The 20,047-nt window shown below is 43.6% G+C and overlaps 1 protein-coding gene across 7 annotated transcripts in view; it reads left to right on the top strand.

Moving 5' to 3' along the window:
• ARHGAP12 (Rho GTPase activating protein 12) overlaps positions 1 to 20,047 on the top strand; it is a 192,124-nt gene that overhangs the window by 37,074 nt on the left and 135,003 nt on the right. For 4 of the 7 annotated variants that reach the window (XM_053260230.1, XM_053260229.1, XM_053260228.1 and 1 more), the window contains exon 1: positions 11,176 to 11,332. The exons of 1 other annotated variant lie outside the window; for it this stretch is intronic. The gene's annotated coding sequence lies outside the window, so the exon portion shown is untranslated. Of the gene's footprint in view, positions 1 to 11,175; positions 11,333 to 13,534; positions 13,788 to 20,047 lie in introns of those variants that run through there. 2 more of the 7 variants (XM_053260231.1, XM_053260226.1) reach the window with 2 other exon arrangements.

Raw genomic sequence — 20,047 nt, 5'->3', positions numbered from 1 at the left:
TTATTATTAGGCATGGTGGTAGCAACTATATTCCTACTAGCTGGCACATATATGTATATAATTTATTTATTTCCCTTTTTGGAAGGACCTTTGCAAGCCACAGTTCCCACCACCACCAGATTCTACAGCTGCCTTTCCCCTTACTATTTGTGATCATGGGCAATTAAGATGTTAATGCTGTTGCTGAACATATGATGGGATTAATAGAGTGTGCACAGTTCAACCCTTTTAATGTAATTAACTGTCTGAAAGCTCATGCACTTATCTTGACATCAATTTTTGTAACTTCATGTTTGAACAATACAATAAGACATTGGACTTCTCAACAGTATGCTGTTAAATCTTATTATACAAAAGAACACCAATATAAAATCAGAAAAAAAATATGCAAGGTGGCTTAGATGTATAGCTCTCACACAACATTTGCCCAGCTTGCCAGTCAGGCATCAGAGATGTGAGCTGAGACAAAAGCATCAAGTAACACAAAGCAGAGAGTGTCATTTGTCTTTTAGTTTACATTGAAAGATTAAAACAAACATTAAACTTTATGTATCTAGAAGGTACCATTTGAAAGATCATGGCAACTAAACAATACTTAATGTAGTTTTAATAGAAATTTCTTATGGACCTTGAAACTCAAGTCCAAATTGCTCTTGGCGGCCAGTTGCTTAACTCAAGACTGTCTGTGACAGCAGAGCTGCTAAGCCTAAGGCAACCAGAAGGAATGTGACACCTCTGCCTGAAATGCAGTACTGTGACATCAAAGCAGTTCAACCACTCACTGCTGAGCAACACTTAAAACACCTGGGGCTGTGAATATAAAAATGGGAGATAGTGTAGGTCAGACTAATTTAATTTTAAAAATGTGAACACAAACACTTGAATAACAGATGAATCAAAGTAGCTTTCTTGGTATGCTTTTTTTAAAATGCAAAGCCCCCCCCCCTTTTAATAGTAGACCCAAGAAACTCACAACTTTATAAATAAGCCTATCTGATGACTTCTGCCCACATCACGTGCAATAATTAACGACAGCATGTGATGTGGGCAGAAGAAGGCATTTGTCCTTTTAATTTCAATGGGACAGCTTTGAGTAATTCCCCTCAACTAACAATAGGCCAGGAAGCAAAGATCCTAATGTATGCACCCAGGCACTTGTGTGCACCCATGGGGCTTCTGCAATTTTTGCAGCTCTTCAGGTTGCAAAATTCAGCCTGTTGGCGACACTTCACAATAGTCCTTGGCCCCATTGCAGTGGTGGTGACCATATGGCACTGCTCTACCTGGCCAACCAGTCTTCCCACTAACAGGGATTCCCAAATGTTGTTGGCTACAACTCCCAGAATCCCCAGCTGCAGAGGCTTTGGCTGGGGATTATGGGAGTTGTAGTCAACAACAGCTGGGCATCCCTGTTAGAGGGAACACTGTGGCCAACCCTGCCAGAAGTGGAGATGGTTGGGGCAGCATTGTACCAGGGGCAAGGTCTGGCTATGCAGCAGCCTAGCACTTCAGGTGGGGTGCAGAGCAAAAGAGCAATCAGGGGACAGCAGCAACTGGATAAGCCTCTCCCTCACTTCAGGGACGACTGTGCAGCAAGCCACGAGTGCACTCCTGCACACAGCAGCCATCTCTATATTTGGATCATATGGGAGCGCAGTCCACGGGCAACATTTGTCTTATCATCTGGGGAGAAAGGTAGAACTCTGGCTTCCCACCTGCCCACCAGGTTGTGTGAATACCCTTATAGGCTTGTTGACCAGTAATTGTTGCAGGGGCAGTCCTTTCATGAGGCAAGGTGAGGCAGACACCTCGGTGGCAGACTACTGGGCAGCAGAATGCCTCCTGCTGCTACCATCAGAGCAGCTCTTCAAGACACTCTGTCCCTTGTAAGCTTTGCAAGGAGCACCTCTCCTCACACTCCTTGCAAAGTTTGCAATAAACCCAGGAAGAAAGAGGAGACTGCTAGCAACCTTCCCTCCTCCCTGACCTCACATCAGTTTCAAAACGTGCAAGGGTCAGCTTTGAAAGGGGGCGGTGCTGGTCCCCACCAGGGTCATGGGGCAAGGCAGCATTTGGTGCCTTGCCTCAGGCACCGCAAAATCCTGGGCCACCCCGAACTGTGGCTTGGTTCTTAACACATTTTCTGTGGCCCATTCCCTCATTCTATCACTAGGATATAACTCTAGTGAAGTGAAGGAATCCGAAGTTAATAGAACGGATTCTATGACCAGGAGAAGGCACAGAAGATTACAGCCTAACTCTTCCTTTTAGTGGAGCACATTAGTTGAAAAGCAGCAGTATAAATATTTAACTGCTCCAGTGTTAAGTATGCAGCGGATGTAATGGCAAATTCACATTCAATATAAATTTATCCTACATCTGTAGATTTATATCTACAATAATTAAAATTTAACCAAAGTAGTGGTGTTTGAGAGCTCTGCAAATGGTTCAGGGCTGAACTTGAAACTACTCAGCGGTTTGGTTTGGTTCCTAACCAAAACCACTGTGCATTTTCCTATCTGCTTTCACTTCCTATGTTAAAAATTATAACTGAGTTTTCTCTTTTCAAAAAATGAATAGACATTATAAAATATGGTCAAATGCTCTGGGCTGTGGTGCAACACAATCTCCCCAAGTTGTAGACGCTAAATGTAATTGTACCTGAAAATATCACACCACAGACTTTCTGCTGAAGTCCAAACAGCCACCACAAAGCATGAGAAGAGAAATTATCCACCACAAACTTCTTTTCCTAGTTCTTCCCTCTTCTCAGGGAACGCTGGGGTGTTTAGTTCTAGGAGCGGGAGACCTGATCTCTCTCTGGGAATGCCCACGTGCCCAGCACGAGCACTGAACCACAAGTACTTGCATTTTTGGCTGTGTCTGTTAAACTGGTATAAAACCAACATGAATTTGTAAAGTAATAAGGAGCAGCAATAGTGCAACAGCCTTGTCTAAATTAATTCAGGGCCAATGTCAATGCAGATTACTGATGTGTGAAATGTGGCAGAACTGAGAATACACAACAATGGGAATTAAGATGGAAGAGGGTCATTGAGGAGGTAGTGATGTAGTTGTTCAAAATAGTGACCATTCAATGGCATTTTAAGGGTTTTAATAGTATGCATCTTCTCTCTGTGTTAATGCATTTATATGTAATGCAAAAAGGAAATAAATTAATTGCAGTGTCTGAGGCTTCTTTACGCAATCTCTTATCTTGGGATAGTAACCCCTGAAGAATGTAAACAATAAGATCAGTGTTCTTGATTCACTTCTATTTAATCTTGGAATAAGTGACCACGTAAATCAGTGATCTTTAGTAGCTTTCAAGCAGGGGACACTTTGGCAAACGTCTTCAGTGTTTGAGCTATTTCCCACCATGCTGACATCCACACAGCACTGTAGGGGTTTGCATGAACCACGGTTCGTGCACCTTTTGGGAGCGGGAACTTTAAGAAAGAGGAAAACATTTCCATGTGTGTGCTGGCGCCACATGGGGGTACTTGGGACATGTACCACCTCAGCCAGAAGCTGCATGGGGTGGCGGAGAGGAGGTAAGGACCTGCTCTCCTCTTTCTTAAAGTTCCCGTTCCCACTCCCCACTACCAAAAGGTGCTCAAATCGTGGTTTAAGTGCACCCTACAGCGATGCACTTCCCCCAGCACTAGAGGGAGCCCCGTGGAGCCCCAACGGCATCTTGGAAGGTGAGCATGGAGCTCTGGGAAGTTTTCACAGAGCGTTGTCCATAGCGCTCACCTTCCAAGATGGTACTCGGCCTCGAGGGCTCCATTTCTCTTCAAGGAGCCCCACCAATGCAGCACTGCATGGCAGGAATGGCTGCCTCTGCATGGTGTTGGGGGACTGGGTGGAGTATGTGGCTTCATTTACATTTACTAACCAATAAACAAGTAGTTAGAGAGCCACACTTATGGTTGATGGGAGCTGCTACTGGCTTCTGGGGCCTCTCAATGAAGAACACTGAGATATAAATCACAGTAGTCGTCTCTGATGAGTGGGGTTCTCACTTCTAGAAAGAAACACAGAGACCTGCGAATTAATCAAGATAGTACAGCGCTGAGGCTGAAACATTGTGGATTCTCCCAGTGGTGAAGACAGTGATTATTCTTTAGGATGACTACGCTGAGATAACATCTGAATCCTGATTCAAGACAAACAGGGCATTCATTCACAGAATTTGTGTGTGCATATATTCACATCATCATACATAGCTGTGTTTCTGGTAGTAGCTGAAGGTGTTTTCCAAAGTGGCCATTCTTCCTCCCTCCCCCACCTTTGTTCCTTAGCAAAAGAATGACATCCATATTTAATCACTGTTTACACTCCCAGCTGTACACGTGAGACATTTTACTGCCGCATTGCTTTAAAGTAAAGTTGTGCCGTCGAGTCGGTGTTGACTCCTGGTGACCACAGAGCCCTGTGGTTTTCTTTGGTAGAATACAGGAGGTGTTTACCATTGCCATCTCCTGTGCAGTATGAGATGATGCCTTTCAGCATCTTCCTATATTGCTGCTGCCTGATATAGGTGTTTCCCATTGTCTTGGAAACATACCAGCAGGAATTTGAACCAGCAACCTCTTGCTCCCTAGGCAAGTTACTTCCCTGTTGCGCCATTAAGTGGCTATGTTCCATTGCTTTAGGACTATATTATATTGAAAGATTACTGTGATATTATAGGGCCAATCTACATGTTCAGAAGAATCACGTAAGATACAGTTCTTTAGGAACTATAACGCCTCAGGAAGTTGGGGGGAGGGGGTTGTGTATTCAAACATTCTTCCACATTAAAAAACCCTACCTGCATATTAAAAATAAATAAACAGCCATACCTCATTCCTGACTTGCTAGTTTTCCAAACAGTGGAGATCTTAGAATAGAGAAGGTTCAAACATGTGATCCCTACCTGTATTTTGAAGTAGATCAATCCACGGAGGTTGCACAGGAAGTTGCCTTCTACCAAGCCCGAGATTTGGTCCATCTAGCTCAGTATTGTTTACACTGACTGGCAGCAGCCCTCCAGGGTTTTGGACAGAGATTTCCTAGCTGTGGCTGGAGATGTCAGGGATTGAACCTGGGTCCTTCTGCTCTTCCACTGAGCTATGATTCTTCCCCTTATTCTTCTTCTAGACCAGGGATTCTCAACGTTGGGTCCCCAGATGTTATTGGACTTCAACTCCCATAATCCCCAACCAAAGGCCACTAAGGCTGGGGATTATGAGAGTTGAAGTCCAATAACATCTGGGGGCCCAACATTGAGAATCCATGTTCTAGACATGTAGATTGGCTCATAATCTCATAGAGACAAGCCTGTAGGGGGAAGGCATCATGGGGGAAGAAAGTGTGTGAGAGAGAGCCATCCAGTTAGTGAAGTGGCAGCAACAGAAAGCTGCCACTCACATCGCAAGAGGTGCACCTAGGTAATTTTGGAGCCTGGACCTAATGGCCTTTGGAGGCTCCCTGCTGAAAATGAAGCATCATCCCCGCCCCCACACCATGACACACAGTATTTTTTAACATGTGGGTTCTTGAAGGCACAAACAGCAACTGAACTTCCAAGAATGTAAGAACATAAAAAGGGTATATTAATGCAAATATGCATTGGCAAAAACATTTCAACACGCAACTTAACATATTCCCATCCCACATATTTCTTTCCCCACTCTGTCGCTAAAGCAGAGGTCACGCGTAGTGCAGGCCAGCAGCACGGAGTGGTGACCTCACCACCCAGGACAGACTAAAGAGGATTTGGGGGCCCCCAGGAGGTGGAGGTCCTGGACTTCGGCCTGGAAGTCCAGGGGTAAGAGCGCCTCTGTCCCTCACTGCCGCCTCTGTCACTGACTTGCAGTTTAAAACCCCAGCATACCCAGAAGGCAAGGCAGCTGGGAGATGGGGAAAGGTGGTGCAGGTGAGGGAGGTGTACCTGGCCCCAACCCTGATGCTGATGCCAGCATCAGGGGGCTGGACCAGTTGCCTTGAGTAGCTCCAGCATTTGGGCTGGTGTTGGTATCCCCTGTATTTGGAACTCCCACCCATGTGAGATTCAAACAGCCCCCTCTTTCTGTGTCATGTCGTATAAACTGAAGACATTCTTTTTTAAATCTGGCTTTTAGATGCCGGTTTTTAGTTGGGGTGTTTTATTTCCCTGCCATTGAGAACCCAAGAGTGGAAGCCAAGATAGGCAGAAGAAGATTATATGTAGCCAATCTTGGCCTCCACTCTTGGGTTCTCAATGGCAGGGGTTCTTCCCTGGATCCAGGAAGCCCTCTGTGGGTGATTTCTGCACAGGTTGCTGATATGGTCGGCTTCTTTGTCAGCACAGTTCATTTTAGCATGCAGGGATGTTAAATTAAATAGAGCATGTGCCCAAAGTGTGAGGTTACAAACATGGAGATCAAAAGGAATGTAAAAAGCAAATAATTTGTGCTGATCAGTCTGATCTGAAGTGTGTGCCTGGAAGGTATTGTTTAGGTTCTACATATTTGTAGAATAGACAGAGTCCAATGAGATAGTGTCCAAAGCTGGAGAGCGGGACAGGCCCAGACTCATCTTGCATGCAGGAGAAGCCAATGCATCATCTGAGGCATCCTGGGGTTTTTGAGGTGGTCGAGCATTCTCCTTGAGGGTGAAAGGCTCACTGGACTTGTCGTCAGTGTCATTAGACTCCAGCCCCCCTGCATGGGGAAGGGCTGAAGACAGAAACTCCTCTCCTACAGGGGTAGAATGGAGCAGCTGCTGGCTCAGCTCCTTTGGGCACAGTGTGTGAGCCATGGATTGCTCCCCTTCTCTGGTTTTAGGACAAGCCATTTCACTGGGCACAGTGGCCCATCCCCTCTGCGATTAGAGGATCAAGCTGGTTGCGACCCCTCCCCCATCATGGTTATAAAGGAGCAAACCAGCTCCTGGTAGTCGGAGTGTTCCAAGATGTGCTCAGTGTAGATGTCTAGGGACACTGGATAGTGGTCAACACTGGACAGACAACACCAGTTTGTGAATGCTTGGTTTAGTGTTTGCCTGCCCTGTGAATTCTCATATGGGCTTGCTGCTGGGGTCCCAGCTATCTAGAGCACGACGAGGAAGTGTGAATACTAGGCAGGCTTTGGGCAATAGGAACATTGAACTCAGTGGGACTTCCTTCTGAGTAAACATATAGGATGAAGGCTCATGTGTCCCTCTCAAATCAAGGCTACTGAAAAGACTAATACAAAAGGGGGGAGGGAATTACTTGAGAATTGCTAACAGCTCATTATGGGTGTGTGAATATGTTCTTTTAAATGACCTTAAATGTTGAGTGCTGAGGAGCTAAGTCTTAAATTAATTTCTTAGAACAGGGAATGTGAGTAGGAGGAAATTCAATTAAAAAGAGAGAAGAGGAGGTGAAGAGAAAGGAATGCTAAAATTTGGAAGTCAGAGTGAGTTGTGGCAGACTGACGTGGAAGGATGAGGGAGCACACTTCTCTTTTCCCCCGAAGTCAGGGATATTCTGTTCCTCAAATCTGGAGTTGTCTTCAGATGGTCTTCACAACTTCCTGCCTCTGTTCCTCATTAAAGTGAAGTGGTGTAAGAGGCAACAGCAGGGCACTTCCCAGACTAGCTGCTCATCAGTGGCAAAATGCCCTCGTTTGGGCAAGTCGCGTTTGAAACGTAATCAGCAGGCAGAGTAGTCTCGCAGCAACTAACAACCAGAAAAAACAGCAACTTCTTCACACTGGACATATGACGTCCTAACTCTATATCGCAGCGATTAAATTTGAAACAAGGCATTGGAAATGTGCACGGTACCCTGCTGTCTGCGTAGAGACTGCAGAGTCACAATGCAGGAAGTGTGGAAGCACCAAGATAAGTCGTGACCCCGTTGTAGGGTCTAGTCTGGAAAGCACCCCTGAAGGCAAATGTGAGGAACAGGAGGGGAGTGATCTTTGGCTCTGTAGATGGCTGCATGCAAGCAACACTGGCTACATGGAATAGAACAAGGCGGATGGACAAGAAAAATAAAAGAATGAACAAACTAGGGTATTTCACCTGAGGATCAGGTTTGCATCGTTGTGCAGTTACCGAGGCACCAGGGCCCTCAGAAGGGCCCACTGCTCATCTGTAAGACCAACCATAGTCTTTGTGTGGTGTTGGTGAGTTATTCACTCAGGGCTCACCCAGATAGGAAGGAGCCCATGGAGGGCAGTTTGTCAAGGATGACCACCTGAAACCCAGAACTGACTGTCTGAGGTTACCACATATGACTTAAGCCATCTGGGACCACCAGGGTTACCAAATAATTTCTTTCCTTAGAAGAGTCTTTGGCTCCATTAGATATGAGGCAGAGGAGTAACTTAAGCATCACTTCAGAAGCTCACCTTGTTGAATGCCACAGGGTCGGTTAAAACGAAATGACTAACTGATTCAACCTTCCACACAATTAGTGACGTGAGTGCAGACATCCCAGTGCACTGTTCCTCTCTTCATATTCACATGGGGGACTGGTTCATCAGAACCACCTGCTCACTTGTGATTTAAATCCAGATTGGGACCATAGCAGGAATAATAGGCTAAACTTTTCCTTCCCCCACATCATGGTCAGACTCAGACTGGATCTATCCCCCTGCTCCCATGTCTGCTATTTCGATTTTAAAACAGGCATATCAGGGCAACACATGTTTTTAATAGAATGCATAGCTTGCCCTTCTGCCCTCTTATTTAGAAGTAAGTGATGGTGGGGGAAATGACTGGAGATCAGGTCTTTTCAGTTGTGTGGTACCTTGGTGTGGAATGCCCTGCACAGGAAGGATCACCTGGCATCAGTTCTAACAATCTTTTGAGGCCAGATGAAGGCCCTGGACTTTCTTTATATTTGTTAGTATTTTAATTGGCTGTTGTGTGTTTTTTTAAACAATGAGTCTGCTGCTGTTAGTTTTATTATTGTAGTGATTTTATGATTTGTTGTGTTAAACTGTGTAAAGCTGTTTTGGAAGTCTTTGAACTGAATAGCTTATTCAAATTTTAATAAATGAATAACAACGTAATCTTGGATCCCTCTTTCCCTCAGTGAAAAGATGACATGGTTGTTTAAAAAATGAGAGATCAAGGAATTGTACCTATTTGTGCTAGAGAAGCAAAACCATGAGTGTGTCACTGTATTTCACCCAAATGCGCCTCCTGCCCTTGACACAACCTTGCTACCTCTCTTCCGATATAGGGTGCATTTTAACAATCTTTATCCTGTCTTTCAGTCCAGGCCTAATTCTTACTGAAGCAGTAAATGTCTTTCCCTGACATCTAGTTTTCTGTGTGGAAGGAACTTAAATAAAAAATTCTCCCTGCAGAAATCCGTAATTTGAATTCTCTATTAGCCTTCAGGAGAGCTCTTAAAACGTATTTGTTTGGCCTGGCTTTCCAGGGTTTTAAAATCAGTTTTAATATTTTAACCCGGTTTCAGGGTTTTAAATTACTGTGATTGTTTAATTGTTGTTTTAAAATGTTGTTTTAATTGTTAATTGTTGTTATATTGTTTTAAAATTTTTGTTTTAGCTCTTTACTGTTTTAATTGTAAACTGCCCTGAGCCATTTTGGAAGGGCGGTATAAAAATCAAATAAATAATAATAATAAAAATAAAATAATAAAAATTGAGGAGCATTCAGTTGTGTGAGCCATGAACTTAAAGCCTGAAGTGGTATAGCCCAGACACAGGTTTTATAACTGCTTCCTTTGTAAACACAAAGAAATCTTATGCTGGGTTAATTAAGATTTTATTTAGAAGCAAGCAACACTATTTTTCTCCTCCTCCTTCCCCACCCTTTTCTTTCTGACTGCACCCCGCACACTCTCTCTACAGGATTCCCACTGGGACAGATGTCTAAACAACAAAACACAAAAGATTACTAGATAGAATGCATCTGCCTCAGTGAAAACTAGGTCTAGATCAGACACAATTCTTCTTTTTGGCTTCTTAAGAAAAGTCTTGTTTAACTGTAACTGTATGAGGAAGTATCTTGCAAAGACTTCCTCACAGCTGGAATAACAAGATACACAGGAAACAACTCACTGCTCCTTGAAGACCACAGGAATAATCCTGATCTAATTAAAAGATCACGCAAAATCACACCAATACTCTCCATCCATTGATCAGTAATAGCTAGCACACCCAGGATTCTGTCCTCACAATAATTAACATGGATCAGAATCTTCACTCCATAGACCAGTGTCCAGTGAGTGAGGATACCACTCTTTAAACACTCTGGCTGCAGTATCTGCTTGATAGGTAAGTTCTCCTCTTGAAATCATCAATAGGACTTCCTAAATCATATTCCAGTCACTAAACGTGGACTTATTATTCCAGTTCGAATCACCAAATTAGGGCAATGAAACTGTGAGATCCCAATTAGGAATACTCAAACATCAATTGATTGTGTGTACAAAAGAGTAATTAAGAGATGATAATCCATGTAAAATTGACTTGTGGTGTATATAGCACCCTCACGTTTGAAGTTCAAATACTCTGGTTTAGTGGTGAGTGTGTATGGCGAATTGCACAAACCATAAGATAAGGTTCTGCTGTTTGACTCCCAATATCTGCTGGCAGGTCGGTCATCCATTCTAAGCTTGGGGAGCGTCTGCCTAAAGTTTTGAATGCTTCCTTACGTGACATGGCAGCGCAGCTACACGGGGGCTAGCTTCGCATGGCACGCCACAGACTGTATACCTCTTGCATCTGAGGGCCTTTTGGCTTCAGGGTTTAGATTCCCCCGGTGTAACCTGGGTATACACCCACACTCCTCTGATGAAGTGGATTTTATTTTATTTATTCATATACTTACTTAGGGATTTGCTTCAGAGGAAACATTGCGCATCTCACTCACTCTGGATTTGTTTCTGCCGAAGATTGGGCTGGGAGGGTTGCTAGGAGGTGGGTGCGAGGAGAACGCAGAAGAGGTTGCGTATAAAAGCATGCTTGTGATGTTTAATTGTTTTGACCGGGCTTTACTTACTCTTACATGCGCTGTGCGGGCGGCAAAAATGAGCCCGCCCAGCGGGGTGCTGGGATGCATAACCCAAGGCGAGTTAGCCCCTTACCTCCCCCACCCCACCGGGTTTCGCCCTGGCCCCGCCTTCCCCCCGGCACGTGACGGGGACCTCTGACGCCGGGTCGTGTGGTGCCCTGGAGCTGACACTCAGTCAGTGCCGAGCTGACGGGGCGGGGCTGGTGGACTGGCAGGCGGCAGAGAGAGAGGCGAGGCGCGAGCCAGGCAGGCAGGCAGAGCGGAAGGAGAAGGAAGCTGCGGGAGTCCGCCGTGCTGCGGTCTCGCGACCTGGACCCCCACCTGGGTGAGGGAGCGGGGGAGCTGCTGCTTCAGTTGGGGAGGGGGGAGGGGGGAGGGGACGGCTGAGGGGCGCGCGCGCGAGAGAGGGAGAGGGAGCGAGGTGCCTGGCTGGAGGTGGAGGCTGCTTCCAAGGTCCCCTCCCCTTCTTGCTGGGAGGTGGGCGCCTATGGATTCGCCCCTCTTGGGTGCACTCTGCACTGCTGTCTGTGGGAGAGGAGGAGAGGAACGTTAGGCAGACAGACTGACTTCCTCTGCTACCCCCGTCTCTTACTTCCTCCACTTGTTCACACGACCTCACTGTTATACTCCGCGTTAGTTAGCCCGGAGTAACTTTCCTCTCCCCCCACTTTTGTATTCTATGTGAACCGCTTTGAGAATTTTGGTTGAAGAGCGGTATATAAGTATTAATCGTAGTAGTAGCATTGCCCATCAAGATACAGCCACCCCTAGGAGGCAGGGGCGGGGAGGGGGGGAAGGCGGAAATCCACTTTTAACGACATTTAGAACTATCCAAATTGACTATCCAAATTGGAAGGCAGATAGGGGAGTTTAAAAGCTAACTAATATTTACCCTTTAAATGTGTCGTGTGCACATGAGGCTTGTATTGATACTTTGCCGCCTTGCTGAAGCGGGGTAGAAATAGCGAGGTGGGTGCTCTGTCAAGTTCCTCATGTTCCCCACTTAATGGTTGGGGAGGGATTTTAGTACCAAATCAAGTTTTTTTGGGGGGAAAGAGTATTTTAGTGTTTAGCATTTTATAAGTATGACTGCGTCGGTAATGAGCAGAACACTAGGGAATGCTAGAGGAGCTTTCTCAACATTGTGGTATTTTTCTGTATGTGTCAGGTGAGATGTGTGGTTGATCTTCAGCTACCTGTGATTCCCCGTAGCTCGGTATGTGTGGTGGTGGAATCTCCTTTCTACTTGGGTCTCTCTCTCTCTCACTTATGTCCGGTTTTAATTCAGAGTGTTCTTGCTGTGACCAGTACAACCTGCTTCCGGAAACATGCAGGAATCTTAGTCTCATGGCGTCCCCATTCGGAAGACTTTTTTTGTTGTTTCAGTAGTGACTGGTTCATGCCCGGAAGCATTAAAGTTTGTGTTTGTACACAGATCAGATGTCACCATCCTACTGTTATTGCCACCTCTCTGCCTTACCCCAACTGAGCTTAACATGTTTCCTTTATAGGGAAGGTTTCCAAGGTGAGGAATGCTGTAGAACCTTTTTATTTTGTTGTAAAAAGTGACTTGGGTAGAGGGTGTTCTGTGCCATGTACCTGTGTGTGCATGGGCAACTTGATATTTACAGACCTGTGCACATTTGTCCCAATTACATACATGCACAGAGGTAAAATGATTAGGAAAGTATTGTGTAAAACTTTTTCACCATTTAAGAGAAATGGGGGTTGAGGGCAGAGAGAAACATTTTAGTTACTGGTTTGAGTTGAAGTTCTGCATTCTCTGTGCCCTGAAAACTGCCTGTACAGGCCTTAAAATGATTTGAGCCTTTCTTGTTTGTCTACATTAACAACAGTGTATTAGCCAAAGATTGTTCCTAATTATTTATAGCAGATCATTGTAGTCAATACCATAACAAAAGAGCAATGAGAGAGGCAAATGGCTTATGTTACATCACATGCCCTTCTATTATTTCTTATTTATGAATATTGGCTTTTAAAAAGTTGATTGGCATTCTAACTACACTGCATATTCAGAAACTGGTAAACATAGAGTCAATTTTCAAGAAAAGGTAAAGGTTCAAAGGCAAAATGTACCTTTTGAAGGAAACCCAGACTTCTCTGGAGCTTGTTTGTGTCTTTATGCTTCCTAATGTTTCTAGAAACTGGGGGAGCAGTTTCTGTAACATTTTCTATGGTCTGTGCTTGCCAGTGAGGTTTATTTAATCTTTCCTATGAGTTTTGTTATCTTTATGCTCATTTTGAAACTATTTCATATAAAATTGAGTACAAATGAGTCATACAAGCTGTCGAGCAAAATTATTCTGGTGAAATTTCAGTGTGTGAAATTGATTTCCCCTCAGCAAATGTGAGGAAAAAGTTGTTATGAAAACCATGGACTTAGTGTTTAGTGTGCTTGTTTTTCTGCCATGGTGACTAGAACTGCTGCTGTTCTTTCTTCAAATGACTCCTGTGTACTCATTTTTTGTCAGAAAATTTGATCTGAAAAATGGAGAGTAATGCATTCCCTTTGTCCTGCACTCCTCTGCTATACAGAATTCATGTGTGACTATAGGTTGTAGAAAGGACAAAACTGTTGTTATGCCAGGGTGGGGGTGCATTTTGTTCTCAAACGAAATGTACCCAAAAATCACAGACTTAACGGAAGTGGGCTTGAATCAAAGCTTGTTCCTGAGATGCTGACAAGTCACAACATAAGAGAAAACATCTATTGTGTAGAGGACAGTTGGCTGGATTTTATTTCATCTGGCCTTCACTTGGTAAGAACTTATGACAGCGGGGATCTAAATGTCCTCCAATACGGCTTCAATGACTAACTTTGTTTATGTCTCAACATCATTAATGTGTTCATTGCAGCTGTAGGGAATAATGTTTGCCAGCACAATGGTCTGTGGTAGAAGAACTAAATGATTGTGTGGGGTTTTTTTAAAGTTACATAAATCATTGTAACATTATTTCAGATTTCTCTGGACTGAATTTAGATTGCTCGGTCTTTTAAAGTTGTATTTTTGGTCCTTAGCTCTTTGATTATTTGTTACTTTACTTGAAGAACTGAAGACACATTATCATGCATTTTAAAAAAATTTATGGAAAGGGAAATGTGTGGAACCAGAAAGTTGTACAAACGATTTATGATGTTGTTCAGTTTTTATACTGCCTTTCATAAGGCATCCCAAGGTGATTTACAAAAATTAAAATGCAATAAAACTCCATTAAAATCACATTTAAAACCTTAAAATCTGTTAAACAATAAAAACCATAAAAAAAAACCCCAACCAAAACAACAACAAAAAACCATTAAAAAATCAGACAGAAGCAGGAGAGCTGAGAGATTTGGCAGCCCCTAAGTGGTAAAAGCCTGAACAAATAAAAAGGTCTTTAATTGTTCTTTAAAAGCAGCCACAGATGACAAAGAGCGGACATTCACTGGGAGAGCATTCCAGAGCCTGGGGGTAGCAACAGAGAAGGCCTTGTCCCACATGCACGACAACTTAACCTCTCTCAACATCTGCACTAGGGATGTGCATGGAACTGATCTGGCGCTCCTTTTCTGGAGTGCCGAACTGGTTCCGTCAACTGGCGCCTGAACTGGTTTGAACATAAGGGGTGGACTTTAAGAGGCAGGGAAGTGCTACCTACCTGCCAGCTCCTGCCCTGCTGCTCTTCTTCTGCCGCTGCTCTCTCCAAAAGCGGGTGCGTGGGACTGCAGCGTTCCTCCCTGTGCCCCATTCTGTGTCGCCACACAAATAGCCCATGCATGTGCGTGCCGTGCACACATGCATTGGCTATTTGCGTGGCAACACAGAATGGGGTGCAGGGAGAAATGCTGCAGTTCCACACACCCGCTTTTGGAGAGACTGCCGGCGGGGGGCTGGCAGGTAGGTAGCACCTTCCCTGCTTCTTAAAGTTACCCCCCCACCCTCTCGGGAGTGCATGGAACCGGTTCTGTGCACATCCCTAGTCTGTACACTGAGCAAAGGCCCCTCTGACAACCTTGTTGGGCTGGCAGAAACCCTTGGGAGCAGGCAGTGCCTCAATTATCTAGGATACAAACTGTTAAGGGTCAATTATTACATTTTCATTAACATGTCAGATACTGTACTTGTGATTTGTGTGTATGTGTATATGTTGCCACAGCTTTGAAAGTGAGTGAAATAGCTAGATTAGAATACTGATTTCAGGTCTTGCTTACCCCTTCCTTGACTTGCATTGGCTTAGTAAACTGTGTGGGCTTTGAAAAAGACTTAAATGCCATGCTACTTTGCTTTCATTACCTCCCACAGTAATCCAGTCTTCAAAAAGTACAACTTGGTTTATAATGCATTTTCCTTTATTTAAAAAAGTCAGAGTCCTGGTTCTTTGTATGCTCATAATATCGATGCTGCATGTCCCCTTTTTCTCTCATCCTTTTTTGCCCTCCCCCACCACATTTGATTATCACTGTCAACCCTCCAGTTACAGCAAGTGGCTTCATTTCTGCTGTAAGATGTGACTCGGGTAGAGGGTCTCTTGTGCAACATATCTGTATGTGTACAGCCAATAAATATGTTTTTGCCCTGCAATGTTAAAAAAACAAAGCTGACATGATGAGGAAAATGATTCAAAGTAGTCATATTGAAATTAAAAGGACAGTTTAGGTAACTGAGACTACTTTGAGTGATTTTCTTCATGTCAGCCAGTGGCTTTTGAGAAATGACTTCTTAAGAGACAGGTTTTGTGATGTTAGGTAGCACCATAAATATGTGAAGCTAGTGTTTCAGGAACTGATACACACTTACTGGACAAGATACTGACTGTTTAACTAACACGTACACAACTAGAAAAAGGGCCAGACAGTACAGCAGAATGGAGAGAACATTAAACCAGTGGCTTCATCTTCTATGTCTGCTAGACTAGTGTATCTGATTATACATAAGTTTAGGATCAGGGAGACTCTCCTTGACAGCAGTACATGTAAAAAGAATCCAGGTGTCGTAGTGGACCAGAAGTTGAAAATGAGCCAGCAGTGTGATACAGCTGCTTAAAAAGTAAATGCATTCCTAGCTTGCACTAACAGAGGCAGAGTGTCCGGATCACAAGTAATAGTTGTATTCTGCACTGATCAGACCTCACTGTGCTGGTCTGTGATCATAATAAAGGAATTGATTGATTGACTGACCTCACTTGGAATACTGTGTCCAGTTTTGGACACTGTCTTTTAAGGCTGACATTTATAAACTTGATCAGGTTTTGAGGAGGGCATCAAAGATGGTGAAGTTTTGTAAGTTCTTTTGAGTAATATTGAGGAACGGTTAAAGGAGTAGTTGGGTGTGTTTATCCTAGAGAACAGAAGATTAAGACGGGTTCTTAACCTTTTTGCATCTATGGACCCCCCCCCCCCATCCACAAGTATTACCCATAGATACTCACCACATATATTTTCTTAAGGTTCCAGTAATTAGAGAAACAATAAATACTTAGGGTAGTTATTTTCAGGAACTTTATTCTGGTTCCCCAGGAAACAATTTCATTGCAGCTAAGATTTTCCACAGAGTGCATGGAACTACTATATAGACCCCAGGTTAAGAACTTCTGGACTAAGGGGAGATATGATAGATATCTTCAAATATCACATAGACGAAGAAGCTTCTGAGGGCAGGACTAGAATCAATTGATTGAAATTACAAGAAAGCAGATTCTGGTTATACATTAGGAAGGATTTCCTAATTGTAAAAGCTGTTTAGCAGTGGAACATAGGAAGCTGCCATATACTGAGTCAGACCATAGGTCCATCTATCTCAGTATTGTCTACACAGACTGGCAGCAGCTTCTCCAAGGTTGCAGGCAGGAATCTATCTTAGCCCTATCTTGGAGATAGCACTTAGCACTTACATTTATATACCATTTTATAGCCGGAGCTCTCTAAGCGGTTTACAATGATTTAGCATATTGCCCCCAACATTCTGGGTACTCATTTTACCGACCTCGGAAGGATGGAAGGCTGAGTCAACCTTGAGCCCCTGGTCAGGATCGAACTTGTAACCTTCTGGTTACAGGGTGGCAGTTTTACCACTGCGCCACCAGGGGCTCTGCCAGGGAAGGAACTTGGAGCCTAGATGCTCTTCCCAGAGTGGCTCCATCTCCTAAGGGGAATATCTTACAGTGCTCATACTTCTAGAGTCCCTTTCGTATGCAACCAGGGTGGACCCTGCTTAGCTTAAGGGGACAAGTCATGCTTTCTACCACAGGACCAGCTCTCTTCACTCTGCAATCTGCCTTGTGCAATGGTGGGCATTCCTTTTACTAGAGATTTACAAGCAGAGGATGGACAGCCATCTGTCAGGGATGTTATAAGAGTTTCTTACACAGTACAGGGGTTGGACTAAACAGACCTTTAATGTCTGTTTAAATTCCTAAAATGTTATACATGACACATTTATTGACAAAGTGGCTTTCCACTGTTTATAAACACTGATTACAAATGTGGCTTCCCACATTTACAAACATATATGTGCTTCTTTGGAGAGGGGGCAGCTATTCAACATATGGATTTGCATTCAAATAGTATATAGATCTTAAAAAGTATTCTCCTGCTTAAGCTGGACTATTTCAGTAGAGTTCCATTTGAGATACTGGAGTATAAAAAAGCTGTTTGTCTACATTAATTTAGTTGAAATAATTCACTGAATTAAACTAGAATATATATGTAATCTAGATTACTTCAGAGTAAATGGAGTATTTTAACTACTCAAATATGGAGACTGCAGATAGACTTGGATCTCAAACTGCAGTAATTTCCTTTTCTTATGATATGACTTACTATGATAGGGAGAAACTATTGATAGAAGCTGATACTGATTAAAACAAAAGTTATTGTTTGTATGAACTTCAGCGTTCTTCCCTCTGTATTGTCAATAGAATGCAGACATGTTCAGTTCCTGGCACTCTTTACTCCCCAACAAATTGTAGCTATGCTTTGTCACAAACAGCTTTGTAAACGTGAAGATGTCTTTGAAAATATAGGCAGCTTTTAATGTGGACAAAAGAGTAGCTGTTGATGTGAGGTGGGGAACTCAACTTAATTAACATATCATCACTGTGCTTCCCTGGATCATAGCTTTATCAGTTTATGCAGCATGTTATTGATTACTGTGTCACAGACTCTCTTATGAAGCTCTGATAGCTCTAGATAAGTTTCACACATGGAAAGAGGCTTCTGTATATGTACCACTTATTGGTTTGGGAACTGCAGAAGTAAATCTATGTGCTTCTGGATGTGAATGTTGTCTGTTCCACCTGCATGATCTCTACATAAATGTACTTTTAAGTGTCTGTCCCCATCTGAGCACAATGGCTCAGATTACTGACATATGGCTAGATCTGACTTGGGGTGTCTTTTGTAGGTAGGTAGAAAACCTGAACTCTTTGCCTTTTTGGTTGACTTTTTTAACCTACAGGTGGTAGGTGCTTCTAACAGTGGGCTGATTCAGATTTAATATCATACTAGACATAGTTTAGTACAATGTGAATGAGTCTTGAAGGATCCTTTGGCTTGCATGCTCCCTCCTCCCCTACACACCATGATTTCCTCCCTCCATTTAACAATAGTTTGCAGTTTCATTTGCCAAATAGTTTCAGCAGGGCAGGGAATGATACCTTTTAAGCATGAGTAAAGTAGGTCCTTACCTGATCCTCTGTAGCCCTGCCACCTTTCCAGGCATGGTGCTGCACTGCTCAGAAATCTGTGGGTGGCTGTGCGACTGTGCATGTGTGGTGGCCATGTGCATCTCAGCGCCATGCCCTTAGCCGCAGCACTGCCATGCCCACGTCCACTAAACGAAGCCCTGCAGCTGTGTGTGGACTTCTGAGTGGCTCAGCAACTGTGCCCAGAAGAGTGGTGGTGGTGGTGGTGGTGGTGGCGGCGGCAGCAGAGGAGCAGGTAAGGACCTGTTTTATTCATGCTTAAAGGTACTCCACTGAAACATTCGTGCACATCCCTATGATTAAGAAGCCCCTCTGTGCCCTTCCTGTTTGAATTTGGTGCACCTCTCTGCTCAAGTCAAGAATGTACTCTCCAGTCTTGAAGGTTGTGATGCAACAGTGGAGAGTGAGAGAGTCTTTGAGTTAGGACCCAAGTTGTTAAAGCCATTATGGGTTAAAATCAGCACTTGTATTTGTGTCTAGGTTGTAATTAGAAGCCACTTGTCTAATGTGTTTTCGGTGATCTATCTGTCTTAGAGCCAGACTGCCACATTTGGACTAGCTGAAGCTTCTGGACAGTCAAGAATAGCCCCACACTGCATCATGCGTCTGAAGGTGCATGATGCAGTAACCTTGTTGAAAATAAGCAGGCCTGGGTCTGATCATTGTGTGGACGCTGCTGGCCTTAGTATGCTGCCTTAAGTTCCATGGGATAATGGTGGGATAGAAATTAAATCTATACGTAATTTTGGTCTGTAGAATGTAAAGACATGAATGTTAGGCCTAATCCAATTGAATTTCAGCAAATCCTGCAGCTGGAAATATGTTGGTTTACATGTAACAATGTTTATGTCTAACTGCTGTTAAGAGCTTGATTTGTTTTGTACTTCTTGAAATCTCAACCTTTTCTAGCTACTAGCAGGATATAGATACAGGTAAAATGCACATTGAAACTGCAGTTGTGCCAATATCTCACTTTGCCTTGTTAAAGATATTTTCTGACTGTAGAAGCATGATTAAAGAGGGTACATTATGATCCCCAGAGGCCTTTGTCAGATGTTAAAAACTAGGATAATGGAACAAAGTATATGTAATATATTAGCTTCTAGGTGGAGGGAGTTAGGTTAGATGAATAGGAATTGGGAAGCAAAATAAGCAAAACAATCCTTCCCGCCCAAGATTTAATAATATCTGAGCTATGTAAATAAATCCCCTACGTAAGCAAGAGATTGTCTTGAGCTAAAAAAAGATCTGATCCATTTTGCCTAAGTAACTGAAACAATAGGCTTAGTGAGTAACAAGCAAAGAGCAAAAGGCTAATGTATGAATCCAGAAAAGT

The sequence above is a fragment of the Hemicordylus capensis genome, chromosome 6 (assembly GCF_027244095.1).
Source record: "Hemicordylus capensis ecotype Gifberg chromosome 6, rHemCap1.1.pri, whole genome shotgun sequence".
NCBI classification, from domain to species: Eukaryota; Metazoa; Chordata; class Lepidosauria; order Squamata; family Cordylidae; genus Hemicordylus; species Hemicordylus capensis.
This window is presented reverse-complemented; position numbering and strand designations above follow the sequence as displayed.